Here is an 11,574-nt window from a genome sequence, read left to right on the forward strand (position 1 = left end):
TAAGGTCTAACCTAACCTGTGAGAGTCCTAAGAATTATTTGAACTGGAGCAACCAGAGGTAGTCTTACTGTGAGAAATAATCAGCCCTAACATACACTGATAATATTAAGGCCAGAAGCTTAGAGACTAGCAAGACTATCTAGGTTTTAGTGAAATGCCGGGAGCCGGTCCATGCTTGCTGTTTCAAGGGACCTGGCATATATGGCATACTGTTCTTAATATGTTTGCTCACCTTCTTGGCACTATGTGTTTTAACCAAGGTCTCTGAGAAAGGTTGTTTCCCCAGGTAGGGATTTTCCCCTGAAGTTAGGGAGGGAATAAAACCTCTTAACTAAGTGCCAGGAGGGTAATTAATCACTTTAACTATGAACAATCATGCTTAAGCTACATAATCTTTACTCCCTGGAATGGAGATAAGAAACGCCCTAACCTTTGTAATAGAGATTGATAGGATTGAATCAACTGGTATAAATACAGATGTAAGAAGACAGCAAGACACAGAACTAAGAAGACAGAACCTACACAGAACCTACAGACAGAAGCACTTCGCTGGAGAGAACATGGCAAAAGATCCTGGACTGAACCTGACTATAGAACATGGCAAGAGAACCTGACTAGAACCTGGACCGAACCTGGCTGGAGAACCTAGCGAGGGAACATGGCTACGGAACCTGGATGGAGAACCTGGAGAACCTGGCTGGAGAACCTAGCAAGAGAACATGGACACAGAACCTGGCTGGAGATCCTAACCAGAACTTCGCTGGAGATCCTGACCAGAACTTGGCTAGAGATCCTGGCTAGGCTGCTGATCAACTGAACGCTGTCTCTGTGTCATTCCTCCTTCGCCGACTCCGTCCACACCTTTGGGGACCCCTGGACCTGCTGGGGTCGGACCCCAGCAGTGAAATTCTATTTATTCATTAATCCTACTGGACTAATCCACAACGACACCAGAAACAAATCTGAATTTGAGGGCCTTTAGCAGAAACAAGAAATAAGGGTGGTGGAAGATATTTTCACTAGATATTTGTGATCCATCTGCTCAGATGAAGTATCTGTAACCAGTACACATGCAATTTGCATAAGTTTTCAGAACTTGAATAGGGAAATATGGGAAGTTCTTTTGAAGTTTGGCTCAAAAGCTGCCTGAGTTGTTTCAAAGAGACACTCGACTAGGAAGAATATAGCACAACAAAGCAAACTCCTAAAGTGGATATGATATATTAGAAGAATTACAAGTGTGTGTGTGGGGGAGTGCTGAAGAAATCTAATGCTTATATTAGAAGTTGCTTCACTAAAGTTTTGGCCATAAATCAAACCTCAACAAATTTTTAAACATGTACAGGTGTACCTCAAAGATATTGTGGCTTTACTTCCAGATATTTACCCAATAAAGTATCACAATAAAGCAAGTCAATCTTTTTGCTAGTGGAGGGTCTTGACTTCAATTTGTAAGAAAACACAGTATGGCCTAAGAAATATATTCTTAGGCCATAATGAAATTAAACTAGAATTATACTGTGTAATATTTTACTGTTGTCTCTTCAATTGAGGCATAACACACATATTATAAAGGACAAAGTGTACTAGGTGTAAATACACTAGTCATAAACTTATACCTCAATGAATTTTTACATATGTAAACACCTATATAACTCCACTACCCTAACATAGTCTTTTGTGCTACTTCCTAGTCAATTATTGCCCTCCTCCCACTAACCTATATTCTGACTGCTATTCCTATAGACCAGTTTTTTCTCCTTTTGAACTTTGCATAATGAAATAATAGATTACATAATATTTTGTAACTGGCTTTTTTTTCACTCAAAACAATGCCTTTAAGACCCATCCTTTCTGTTTTCTTTTTAATTGCTATGTATTATTCCATTGTAAGAATATAGCACTATTTTTATTTCAGTTGAAAATGGAGGACAGCAAGAGCTTATACTTTCTCAGTTTGCTATCTTACATGAAATGATTATATGGTTCCCACAATATAGTACATCAAATCTATCTTCCGTTGTATGAGGTTATATTGCCATCCTCAAAAGATTGTGAGTTACTTGAGAAGAGGATTATGTACTGTTCTATTTTCTATCCTTTAAAAGTATCTGACACAGTACATACTATATAGCTGGAATTCAAAAGCAGAATGTTCAAAAGCAGAAACTTCAAGTAAATTTCTGCTGCAAAAGATAAAAAATGAAATTAAAAATAGCAAGTCATTTTCCTTAAAAACTCAATATACTTTTTCTAATACCAAATGTCATAGCAAATTAAAGACGCTATTTATGTGTGCTGATTTGTATCTGTGCCCAAATATCACTTCATTTTGAGAATTCACTTAAAGTTTAGCTGCACTGAAAAGAAAATAATTTGAAATTTAGCTTTTTAAAAAAACGTGTATTACAAAAACTTTCAGAGAATGTATAATTTACCTAAGCACTGATGTAGTGAATAGATTTGGTAGAGAAAATATTGTAACACTAGAGGCCTGGTGCACAACATTCGTGCACTGGGGGGATCCCTCAGCCGGGCCTGCGCCCTCTTGCAATCCGGGACCCCTTGGGGTATGTCCACCTGCTGGCTTAGGCCTGCTCCCCCCGGGAATAGTGCTTAAGCCGGCAAGCAGACATCCCTCTCGCAGTCTGGGACCTCTTGCCCTTACCACCTGCCTGCAGCGGAGGCGGGGGAGGCTCCTGCCACTGCCGCTACACTTGCCAACCATGAGCCTGGCTTCTGGCTGAGTGGTGCTCCCCCTGTGGAAGTGTACTGAACATCAGGGGGCAGCTCCTGCACTGAGCGTCTGCCCCCTGGTGGTCAGTGCGCATCATAGTGACAGTCGTTCCGCCGTTTGGTCGATTTAAATATAATCTATTTATTAAAATAAATCACTCAGAGAAAAGTTCATTTAAAGCATTTCATAATCTAAAATTTCAGTAACAATAATTATGAATAGTTAGTAATAACAAATCTTACTGCAAACAACCCTATATATTAAAGGTTAATTATTATAGTATTTGACTAAAGCATTAGCATTTAAAAGAAGGTAAATGTTCAAAAATATCCATGACATGTTATTTGCCATAAAGGAGCAATAGCCTCCTGCTTTTGCAGATTATGCTGTGATTGTGTTCTTTATTCATTATTTTAGTTTTTCTCCATATATCAAGCAACTGAAAATATATATATATATAAATTTCAGAAAGGAAGGGAGAAGGAGAAGAGATAGAAACATCAATCATGAGAGAGAATCATCAATCAGTTGCCCCCCCTACATGCACCAGACTGCAACCTGGGCACATGCCCTTGACCAGAATCAAACCTGGGAACCTTCAGTCCACAGGCCAACACTCTATCCACTGAGCCAAGTAGGCTAGGGCGCAACTAGTATTTTTGTGGTAGATGTTTTTTAGACATGAGAAGAGATTTTAGGTAAGACAACATATGCTTGTTTCTAGCGCATTAAATTCAGGCACATTAAAATCTGGGGATGTGCTGAGGAAAACAAAATGCTATTAAAGTTTCTCTATCTCTGTAATATCCCCAGGGAGGTTATTCAAAAAAGCTACTTACAAAGCCATTCAGTGGCTTGCCTCCTGTTAATGGCTTTAGTGGAAAGAAAACCCAGTGCAAGAGAAAACAGCAACACAATTTCTATTCAAGAATTTCACAGGGCTAAAGCATAAACTGAACCTTGACAGGAATGTGAAGAATGAATAACATTTATTCATAATTGGAAATTGATATGATGTCTGAGGGAACATGAAATACTCTTCTCCATTGTGTGCTGTGCTGTCATTCCTGTGACCATTGAAGAAGTTCATGTTACATGTGACCACAAAATCTTCAAGTGGCAAACAATAGGATATGGGTTGTAAGAAATTCCTCATGTGAATAATTAATTATTCCAAGATAAGTTGTAGGAGTACTTCAGAAAAGGGAATGGAATTCTTAACAAAAGGTGAAATTTATTTAAAAAACTACATATGATTCCTGTGATCACCTGTCTCCTTTGGTTCCCGAGAGACCAATATGATATTTGGGATTCATTCTAATATTCTGTATGCCAGGAATAGAGCTAAACAGGAACCATTCTGAGTGAGGTAGTAAACATGTAGTTGATTCTTGAATAGTTAAAAAGAACAATTGTGTTTTGTTATCTATTTGTATTAATTTAAGCAAATTAATTTCATTCAGTGTCATCTGGAATAACAGATGTACTATTTCTAATATCTAGGAAGGTTTTGCTAAACAAAAGAGATGAATATTAGAAAAGTCTTTAGACAAATGTTTGAAGCATGAAAAATTTTCTTGTTTTCATTTACTGCTTTCTGAAAATTTTTGGTTTTGAAATACTTTTTATTCACAAATGAACATGTAACAAATGCCAATTTTTCATAATACTTTGATAAAATATAAGTGATTTTCTGAAATAATAACCAATATAAGATTAAACGTAAATTCTTTAAGAAAGTATCTTTGACTAAGGATGATTGGGCTTCTTGTTTTCAAAAATGGCTTTGCCTAGGAAACTCTAGAATGTGTCTGGACCCATTTGCTGAGGCTGATAATCCCATGATATATGTCTGCAATTTTTCATATCAGAACAATCTCTATCTGAGGGAATCTCCATTTAAAATGATCTACTTGTCTATAAATTAGAAATTAAAAAAAATGTAATACTGCTGAACCAGTTTGGCTCAGTGGATAGAGCATTGGCCTTTGGACTGAGGGGTCCCGGGTTCTATTCCGGTCGAGGGCATGTACCTTGGTTGCGGGCACATCCCTAGTAGGGGGCGTGCAGGAGGCAGCTGATCGATCTCTCTCATCGATGTTTCTAACTCTCTATCCCTCTTTTTTCTTCTCTGTAAGAAATTAATAAAAAATATTTTAAAAAATGTAATACTGTTTTTATTTAACTTCAAAAACATTTCAACATTCCAAACATACAAAAAATAACAAAACATTGCAAATTGTGTTTAGTACAGAAAGTTCTTGAAGTTTTATTGATGCAGTGACTCTTCACTTTGTTGACAATGAAGAGTTGTACAGTATTTCAGTATTTTTTAAAACTACCACGCTAACTAAGAAAGATCCAAACACTTTCATGCCAGCTGACCCCCTTTTTCCACAGCTAAGAATGTCAGGATGCTATGTCACGATAGACAAAAACAAGACAACCTGAAGTTAAATGGATGCTCACTGCATTGTCCAGCCTCAAAGTGCACTCCCTGAGCTGCGGCCCCTCCAAAAGGCATCTTACCTAAGCCTCAACGCTAAGCAAAGAGCATCAAGAGCTTGTCTTGGTTGTTTGTTCTTTTTACAAACTATAGATATATGCAGTTGAGAACTCAGGATTTCTAGCCAATAACCAAACAGGTAACACCACCTTACAGATTAAAAAAAAAATAGGAAAGAAAATGCCAGAAACATCTTTAAATGCCTTGTCACACCAGCAGCAAAGGACACAGGTTGAGGAGAACACAAGAGCCTTTTCATTTTAAAAATGTTTGGAAATATATACAACTTTGATATAGTTTCTGGGTGCTCCGGACACCCATGGCCACTTCATGCAAACCACGGACAATTTCTGGAGCACTTTGAGAGACTGCATATATATGATCATGATCCAATTGTGTAATTAATCCTACTGAGGGCAACAGACACCTCTCAAATAAGAGCTGTGTCAATTAGGGCGCTCCTACACTAGGGTATTCATTCACAAGGAGACAGATAAACAGCTTTTTTATTCCTTCTCCTCCTCCTTCTCCTCCACTTGTTCCTCCTCCTCCTCTTCATCTTCTTCCATCTTTTTCTGGGCAACTTTAGCAAGACTCTTTGCACCATAAAACTTGCCTTTAGACTTATAGTTGGCGAGATCCTTCTCATACGTCTTCAGTTTTGCAGCCTTATTGTTGTAAGGCTGCTTTTCACTGTCACTTAAGTTATTCCACATCTCGCTCAGCTTCTTTGCCACATCTCCAATAGAAATTCCAGGGTTTGTGGACTTGACCTTGGGGCGGAATTCTGAGCAGAAAAGGAAAAATCCAGACGTTGGCCTTTTGGGGACATTTGGTTCCTTCTTCTTGCCTCCCTTAGCTGGTCCATAAGCCTTCATTTCCTGATCATAGTGTACTTTATCTGCCTTTGCCATCTCATCAAATTTAGATTTCTTTTTTGCTGACATTGTCTTCCACCTCTCAGAACACTTCTTAGAAAATTCTGCAAAACTGACTGGAACTTCTGGGTTTTTTTCTTGTGTTCCTCTCTGCATGTCTGCACAAAGAAGGCATAAGCAGACATCTTGCCCTGTGGCTTCTTGGGATCACTGTTAGCCATCCTGACTGTATTGTTCACTAGTCTTGGCCACGCAGGGTACAAGGTGAGGCTCAGTGCTCCCCAGCCTCATGCCAGCTGCCTCCACAAGAGCTGCCTCAATTTATTTCTTAATTTTCTAATAATCATAGTCTCAAAATCAAAATAAAATAATGCCCCTTCTTCCCCAAAACAACAACAAAAAACCTGAGCAAATCCTGTGGACTCGATAATGACTTGGAGGTTTGGATGGAAAATACCTTTAGCAGTATGCCAGTACACTCACTAAAACTTTGGTCTGCTGCTAAATGGGAATTTGGCTGTGAATTATTCATTTAATAAATCATTATGTTGCAAAGCAGGTAAAAATTTCTGACAAAAACACAAGACAATAAATAGTTCTTGAACCAAAAACAATGAGAGATTCACTATCTTGTTTAAACTGTGTTAAATAACATTAAATGTTTACATGGTGGGAAATTGGTGTTACAACTGTGAGTCTCCTCTTCACTCATGAAAACATGTAGAATAGTTTGATTTTAAAGAATACTCAATTTGTAATTATATTCTTCTGTAAATATGTGCTTTCCCTGAGACCAAGATTTATAGTAATAGGCCAAAATGATATCAAAAGGTAAGAATATAATTGAAATACAAAATAATACTTTGAGAAAATTAAGTAAATTTACAATCACAAAATAAGAGGAATTCTTTTCTGCCAATTTCAGAAATACAATAATACTTATATTTCAATTGAGTTGTATAACATAGTGAGCATACACTTAGACCTAGGATATAGAGGGAGTGCCCCAAAATGCATACACATCCTATCTAATAATAGAGAAACATGGTAATTAACCGTAACTCTGCTACCCTTCCCATTGGCTAATCAGCGAGATATGCAAATTAACTGCAAACCAAGATGGCGGCTGGCAGCCACGCAGCTGAAGCGAACATGAGGCTTGCTTGCTCCAGTAATGGAGGAAGCCAAGGTTCCTCTGCCGCAGCCCAGCACTGAGTTCCAGATGCAACAATGTTGCAATTATAGAAGCTAAACAAACCCAGAAACCTGCTTTCAGCTGCCAGTGGGCTCAGAGCTTAGAGCGCCAGTGATGGCAACAGAGATTCAATTATAGAAGCTAAACAAACCCAGATACCTGCTTTCAGTCAGCCACAGCCTCAGAGCTGGAGCCGGCTCTCCGCTTGAGTGACAGCTATAGAAGGTAAATAAATCCCAGGGGAAAAAAAAGGAAAAAAAAGAGGCTGGGAGCTTCAGTAGCCCACCAGCCTGAAAACAGCCCTCAGCCCCTCACCCAGACTGGCAAGGCACCCCAGTGGGGAACCCCACCCTGAAGGGGGTGTGACCAGCTGCAAACAGCCATCAGCCCGTCATCCAGGCTGGCCAGGCACCCAGGCGGGACCCCCACCCTGATCCGGGACACCCTTCAGGGCAAACCAGCCGGCCCCCACCCCTGCACCAGGCCTCTATACTATATAGTAAAAGGGTAATATGCAAACTGACCCTAACAGCAGAAAGACTGGGAATGACTGGTCACTATGACACACACTGACCACCAGGGGGTAGATGCTCAATGCAGGAGCTGCCCTCTGGTGGTCAGTCGCTCTCACAGCGGGGAGCTCTGCTCAGCCACAAGCCAGGCTGATGGCTGCCAGTACAGTGGTGGTGGTGGGAGCCTCTCCTGCCTCCTCAGCAGTGCTAAGGATGTCTGACTGCAGCTTAGGTCTGCTCCCTGCTGGCAAGTGGGCATCCCCCGAGGGCTGCCGGGCTGCCAGAGGGATGTCTGATTGCCATCTTAGGCCCAATCCCCGGGAAGAAGGCCTAAGCCAGCAAGTGGTCACCCCCGAGGGGTCCCAGACTGCGAGAGGGCATAGGCTGGGCTGAGGGACCCTCTACCCCAGAGTGCACAAATTTTTGTGCACTGGGCCTCTAGTATTTTAATAATTATAAAGGCAGTGTTTATTAAAATACATTTCACTTTCACTTAATAGCTATCAGCTGTTAAAATGTGTATACATTTTTTTGGGAAACCCTATATGAATCTGCTTTGCTTCAAGTTTTCTCATTTATTAGCTGTGTGGTCTCTGGCAAGTCACTTATCCTCTCCATTGCTTTGATTCATCAACTGTAAAATGAGGAGAATAGTAATATCTACCTTGTGCTATTGGGATGGTTTTATAAATTAATGAAGGAATGCATACAGGACAATGTTTGGCATTTAGCAACCACTGGATAGAAGTGAGAGAGTATTAGTTCTTCCCTAATTTTCTGGAGTTTCAGTTCTAATCTAACTCTAATGAGGATTTTAATTTTGCTTTGGACATTTTAGTGTCTTGGAAATCCTCTTTTATGAGTGTCACCTCTGAAATAAACTCAATCTGCATTGGCATTTCCTGATGCAAAAAGTGCTCTAGTGTTAAGCAAGTGGCCCCTGGAGCCAGAGTCTCTGGTTTTCAATCTCAGTTCTGCCAATTCACTTTGTGCAAACTGGGGCAAGTTACCTAAACCTGTTCCTCAGTTTCTACATCTGCAAATCTACTTCATACAGTTGTTGAGAGAATTGAGTTTAAAAATCACTATAAAAGTAACGACTATTTACACTCTTTTAAATAAATGTTTTATTTCTATAGATGCTTTTCTGTTCCTGTCTCACGGACAGTGTGTTTTTTGCATCTTACTGAAGGAGAGAGAGTAAGCTGACATTTCTTTCAGTTTCTTATTTTATATGAAAGCATTTTCATAATTCTGCTCTTTACTCTTGACTCCATTTCATGGTTTTTTTTTTATATAAATACTTCACTTTGAGAGGGGAAAGATTAAAACTTTTTGTAAACCCTCGTTCAAGGACATGCTTAGAGAAAGGGAAGGAGGGAGGGAGACAAACAGAAACAGAGAGAGAGAGAGAGAGAGGGAGAGAGAGAGATGCATTGATATGAGAGAGAAATATGGATAGGTTGCCTTCCATAGGTTCCCCAATCAGGGACTGAACCTGCAACTGAGGCATGTGCTGTGACTAGGAATTCAACTAGCAACCCTTTGGTGCACAGGACTACACTCAACCAAATGAGCCACTCCAGTTGGGCAAGAGGGGAAAGATGTTTATCAGGCCCAAAGATTTTTGTTGACATAGCATCAGATTTGTGGATCACACTTGACCTGTTTGCTCTGCTCCTGAGTTGGTGGAATCCTTTTATAGATTTAACTAGAGGTCCGATGCACGAAATTCGTGCAAGAGTAGGCCTTCCTTTCCCTGGCTGCCGGCACTGGCTACCCTCTAGCTGCCTGCAGACACCCAGGACCTGGCTGGCTTCCCTCCACCCCGGGTTTGTCCAGTCTAATTAGCATATTACCCTTTTATTATTATAGATGATTAAAGGGAGTTTGGTGTTTGTGGTTCTTAATCCAACATTACAGCCTTTTAAGGCTTTAGTGGAATCTCTCTTGGCTCTAATGATTACTTCTTTGAATCTGTGGAGAAGCTGAAAATCTCTGATGTTTGAAATGAGATCTTATCAAGACTCTTCCTTGTAGTTAGTAGTAAACACCCTTTTGTTTTCCATGAGTTTCTATGTTTCCCTAAACTAGGAACTTGCACAGTTGTAAACTTCAGAAAGTAGGTACCACACTTCACCTAATAATTTAAAATTAAGGAAAGGGATTGGCCTACACACATAGGCTCAGATTCTTCTTTTCTCATGGAACAGTCTTTCCACAGTATCCAATATTCTTCATTACTTCCTACTATAAGCTTGCTGAGGCAGCTCTTTCTCCTCAAGGGGTTAGCATACCATAGCCCAGGTGCTCTGTTGGTTAACACAGGGTAAATTTAATTGTGGAGATATATAATTCAGAAGTTTGATTCTGACCACAGGCAAGCTGTATTCTGCAATCTACTTTTATCAGCGATAAAGTTAAAAATTTTCATACTCCTTCTGACTTCTGTATTCCTCCTTTACTTATTTTCCTTTTTCCTCTCTTCTTCCTTCTCTCATCTTCTCTCTCTCCCTTTTTCTTCTCATCCTTCTCTTCTTTTTCTTTTGTAAATATTCCATGTACACTTAAAGAATGTTGGATGTATGTCCTAAATATAAATTAGATAGGGTTGGTGAGTGTTTAAATCCTTTGTAGTTTTATTGGTTTCTATTTGTATGTTATATTAGTTACTGACAGAGGTGTGTTAAAACTTTCAATACTGATTAAGAATTTGTCAATTACTCCTCTTAGGCTTGTCAACTCTGACTTAGCATTTTTTTAAGCCATGCTAGCAGGTACTTGCAAATTCAGGACTGTCATTTCATTTCTTCTTGTTACATTGACCCTTTAGTTGTTTTGAAATTTCACTTTCTCTGATACTCTTTGTCTTAAAATCTATTTTGTCTGACATTAATGTAGCCACATGAGTGTTTAGTTAATGCTTTTATGGTAATTCTTTTTCCATATTTTTTATTTTAATCTGCCTATGTACTCATATTAAAGTGTACCTCTGGTAAATAGCATAAATCGACTCTTTTTAAGAGCCATTCTGCAAATCTTTGTCATTTAATTGGGGTGTGTAGTGTAAAGGAAGAAAGGCTTTCCCTTTTCCTTTCTAGGTTTTATAACTGAGTCTAGGAAATAAACTGACAATGGGGAGATTAATAAAAAGTATACAAATTAATTAATTTTTAATATTGTGTGCACAGGAGCACACAGGGGAAAAAGTGAATAACAAAGTAAATGGTGAGATTTTAGACCTTCGAACTGTTTTAATAGAGGTGGAGGAGGGAGGATGTAGGCAATTTAAGAGAGAGTAAATGATTTCTGGGAAAGATGAATGGACCTTAGGAAGAATAGCTGGCAGGTATGGTAGTTTGTGACAAAGTTTGTCTGGATATGATGTCAACTTATAGTCTCCTATCCTATAATGAGTTAATCTTACCTGGTTAATGAAAGTCCTGGGGAGGGGATTTATGACAATTGAGTTCCTTTAGAAGGGCCTATCTATAGACAGGTAAGGGGAGTTCTTGCTTGTAAAAATTATTCTGTTGTGTTTTTTTTAAAACTGTTAGAATTATTAATTAGAATTACTCAATAAGAGTTGTCTTTTCATTTATTTATAAACTCATTCATTTTTTGTTAGAGGCTCAAGAATACTTATTGTACTCTTTGTGTTATAATCCATCTAGTGTCCAGGTGCATGGATTTGTGCACACTGAAAGGAAATTAACTAAAAGAAATATTTTAATATCGCTATTCGC

The 11,574-nt window shown here is 39.1% G+C and overlaps 1 pseudogene across 1 annotated transcript; it reads right to left on the reverse strand.

The window, feature by feature from the left end:
- Positions 1 to 5,749: 5,749 nt before the first annotated feature.
- On the reverse strand, positions 5,750 to 6,363 carry LOC308512784 (high mobility group protein B3-like; annotated as a pseudogene). The gene has a single exon. The product of its transcript is annotated as a high mobility group protein B3-like (transcript).
- Between the last annotated feature and the right edge of the window lie 5,211 nt (positions 6,364 to 11,574).

This window comes from Myotis nattereri, assembly GCF_964212035.1.
Source record: "Myotis nattereri genome assembly, chromosome: 2".
Lineage (NCBI taxonomy): Eukaryota > Metazoa > Chordata > Mammalia > Chiroptera > Vespertilionidae > Myotis > Myotis nattereri.